The following is a 4285-nucleotide window of genomic DNA, read 5'->3' as shown; positions in this document are numbered from 1 at the left end:
ACTTAACAAACTTAAAAAAACAAGATAGATTATCATTTGTTAGTATTATAGTACTAGGTATGAGACTCATGTATTACATGAGTTTATTTAAAAGAAAAAATCTAAATATAAAATTCTAAACATTTAAAAAGTTTGAATTTATAAAAAAAAATGAGAAAAATATTGAATTATAAAATTAAAGTGTTTTTTTCTCTAAATTTAAACAAATAATTTAGATAGATAAATAAAGGAAATCAATGAACCTTTAATTTAGTTATTTTGAAATTAAAAGAAAAGTTCATTAAGAAAATTAATATGCATTTATTATTGCATTTAGAAAACCATAAAATGACATGTGGAATAAAAATTAATTCAAAATAATCATTTGAAAAATTGAATAAGAGTGTGACAAGTGGCAAAAAAAAATAATTCATTTATTAGAATAAAAAGAAAAGATGCATCAATTGGTTTTAACATTTATAGTGTAAATGAAATATATAATTTCAATTGTACGTATAAAGTAACTTAATTAAAATAGATTATAACATAAATGGAAATAAAATAAAGTTTTTGATGGATCGAAATTTCGAAATTCTCGAGCGTCGAGATTTTTTTTTTCAAAGCTACATGACAAACTCCTGTATGTACATTACACGAATATCCACCGTATCACCGACTATAAACTTCTATAACCGGACAAATATCCGATCACTGAAGCATGAACGTCGACATGATTTTCACTTCCTTTACACATAAATCACGGTAAAAACTCATTCGAACTAGAACCAATATTGATTTGCCTACCTTTAACCTCCGCCGCCGGAGCAATTTGTCCGACGGAATCCGTCGGGAAATCACCACATTTCCGGCATCTCGTGATAACTAATATCTCTCTACACGAAGGACACGAGGAGTGAGAACCGAGCCACACATCAATACATCCGACGTGAAATCCGTGACCACACTGCGGCAGCAATCGGATCTCATCTCCGACTGCGTACTCCGCCAGGCAGATAGCGCACTCAACGGCGGAGAAATTGTGTTCCTTAACCGAATCAGAATCATACGAGAATTTTGGAAGCGCATCAACGAACTTCTTCTTAATTCCTTTATTTGCAGACGTCTGTCCGGCGATCCGACGACCGGTGGCGATAGATCCGCGGCGAAGCCATGCGCATCGAGCTACCAGGATTAGGCCTACGACGCAAATGAGAGCGCAGAGGAGAGCAGCGAGTATGACGACGAAGTCGGACTCCATGGTGACTGCTTCAGGAGGTTCTGCTACTGACGTGTCGGTTGAGGGGGAGTTGACGACGGTGGATAGGAATCTGGAGGAACGAGCCATGGTTCATTCGAGTGATTTTGTGAGAGGATAAGTTTGAAGATAGTAATGAGTATGGTGGAAACTGGAAAGGAATTGGAGATTATATATGTGGATTGTGGACTGAATTGGAGCTCGGATTGCACATGTGACTGGGTAACTACCAAATGGAATTGCACGTGCTTCCTTTTGTTCCCATAATCCCATTAAGCAATGTCAAATCTTTATCTTTTTTTTATTTCTTTTTTTTTTCAATCGTCTTTGACAAAATTGACCATAGATAGATGTAAACATACATGTAAGTTATGACTTTTATTTATTATACATATGGTAGTAGTTGAAAATTTTTTAAATATATAAAATTATATAAAAATAATTGTTTAAAAAAGATAAATACACAAATATATTTTTTATAGACAATTCTACAAATTGATTAAAAAAACTTAATAGTTTTTTCTTAAACACTATATAAATTACCTATTAGATTTGGAGCTTTTGTTTGAGCTCTTGATTAAACAAGATGCTAAAAAATCGTACTCCAAAACGAAGTAAAATCAATTTTTTTTTTAAAAAACTAAAATTTAAAAACTCAAAAAACCCGCTATAAAACACGTCCATTATCTTTTACATCATTCTAATATCATTTATTTTTTACCAACATGCTTTTGTCCTAAAGGTATCGGATCTAGCATAGAGTTTGGGCAGTAGGACTACCTTTCAAAAAATTTCATCAAATATAAATTTAGTATAAATCCATTGGTAATATGTTGGCAATCTATTGGTAATCCGTCAATAATTGTTTCAGCAATGGATTTGCCATGGACCAATGCCTATAAAGCTTGTTAAAGTGTTGGTGAAGTTGAGTATACGTTAATGTGCAATGTATGGATTTTTTTTTTCATACTGCCCGAGGTATGATGAGATGTTATCTTTCCATGAAATGGAAGATTCAAGTGTCTAGGATATAAGTGAAATTAAGGAACGGTTTGGAAGTGTCTCAAGTGGAATTAAAAAGTAGTTTAGAAATAGTTTAAATTGTATGTATGCGTGTCTCGTTAAAAAAATCAATTATCTTTTAAAAATAATTTCAATTGTTAATTATAAGCTACTTTAATTTTTTTAGAAATATTTAAGAAAGTTTTGGTCCGTATGGTTTGATATTTTGGAGTTTTGGTCCATATGGTTCCAAAATTACAAATTTTATCTTTCTTTTTTTTAATAGATTTTATTATGGTTTTGGTCCTTAGAGGTAACCCTTGTTATCTCTCATCCATTAACTCACCTTGCGTGTCTCTCATGTGACGGTATTTTTGTCATTTCACATCTCTCTCTCTCTCTCTCTCTCTCTCTCAAACCCATCCATTAAGAATCATACTTCCTCACCCTCATTTATCTCGCTTTTGTCTCTCGTCTCATTCTAATTCAAGCTCATTGTCTTCTCTATGGTTAGAAAACTAATTTAAGATGACAACATTATCTAATCGAATGTATTTTTACTGATCTCTTTTATTTTTTTCTTCTCTCATGATAATTACCCAAACAATGTTTATTTTAAAGTTGAAGATTTTACAAACACCAAAAGGTTAAACCTTTGCAAATAAAAAGAAGAAGAAGAAGAAGAAGCAGAACTACATCTAAGCTTCTAAAATAAAAAATTAATATTAAACCATGAACCTTACGACCTTTAATACCATGAACCTTAAAACATGGATGGATCTCCTTAGAAATGTCACAATCCTCTTGATTTTTTTGACAAAACACATCGAGAAGATTGATCAAAGCCACAAGGATGTCTACAGCCTTAACTCTAGAGCCAAGGAGATAAAAGTGTGAAATGTACCTTCTTATATAGTACATGAACCAACTTAGTTGTTGAAGCATCTCACCCTTTTCCTCAAACCTTGCCAATAGATCATGACACTAATCTTGAACAACTTTCAATTTTTGAAATCCTTCCATATGTCGTGTTTAGTTTTACTGATAACTTGAAAGTCGAATCTCATCCTTCTCGCTATTAATTATTAGTTAGAAAATGTAAGTTTTTGAAAATTTACTAATATTGAATGTGTTTTTTATTTGTAGGTTATTGTTGTTTATAAGGATAAGCTCACACAATACCCATTATTAGCTATAACATTAAAAAGACCCTTATAGTGTTACTTCTTTTACTAGATATTAATTATTGTTTAAACATTAATTTTATTTGTTTATGAAATGATAGTCATAATTCCATACATTCCTAGACCTTATTAGGATAATGTCTTATGAAACTCTTCATATACCATTTTATGTGCTTATAAAAAACCATACATACCTAGTATATCACAGAATACTAATAATATTTTTCACTATTTCTTTAATATTTAAATTCAAAATGACCAACATCCATAATCCTTGAAAAATACATGCAACAGATTACCTCAAATTTTATGGAGGTGATCAAGAAACATAATGAAAGAAAGACACTATTTAATGTTGAAATGGCTTGTACATCTATATAAATAGGATACGGGCGAACTATTGGAAGCCATGTAAGGGGGATGCTAAGATTAAATTAAATTTTGCAATGGTCTACCGTACTTAAGAAAATAAAAGTGATTTACAATTGGAGATATTAATTGATAAAGTTATTGCAAGCATAAAGTAGGTGTATAACCAGTCGCGTAGCCAAAATTTTGTTTTAGGGTAGACCAAATAATATACAAAATATGAAAGAGTGGCAAAAAATTTCAAACGATTACAAAACATAACTATATATGCATTCTTAACAAAATTGTTTATTTAAGTTGCAAACGATGTTGTCTTACATCATTAAAATAGTTTAAAATGGAGTCTGATGGACATAGACAACAATGTATCCTCTTTAACTAATTTCAAGTTTTGAATGGAATATGTCATATCACAACTTTAATTCCTTTTACTTACCAAAAATATATATAGTATATATATATATATATATATATATATATATATATATATATATAT

At 30.8% G+C, this 4285-nt stretch overlaps 1 pseudogene; it reads right to left on the bottom strand.

Annotated features, from left to right (window-relative positions):
* Positions 1–526: 526 nt before the first annotated feature.
* On the bottom strand, positions 527–1459 carry LOC145128848 (RING-H2 finger protein ATL8 pseudogene; annotated as a pseudogene).
* Positions 1460–4285: the final 2826 nt, after the last annotated feature.

Source organism: Lactuca virosa, chromosome 8 (assembly GCF_052849685.1).
Source record: "Lactuca virosa cultivar CGN04683 chromosome 8, Lactuca_virosa_CGN04683_v6, whole genome shotgun sequence".
NCBI lineage: Eukaryota > Viridiplantae > Streptophyta > Magnoliopsida > Asterales > Asteraceae > Lactuca > Lactuca virosa.
Note: the sequence above shows the minus strand (reverse complement) of the source record. Positions and strands in the feature narration are given on the sequence as shown.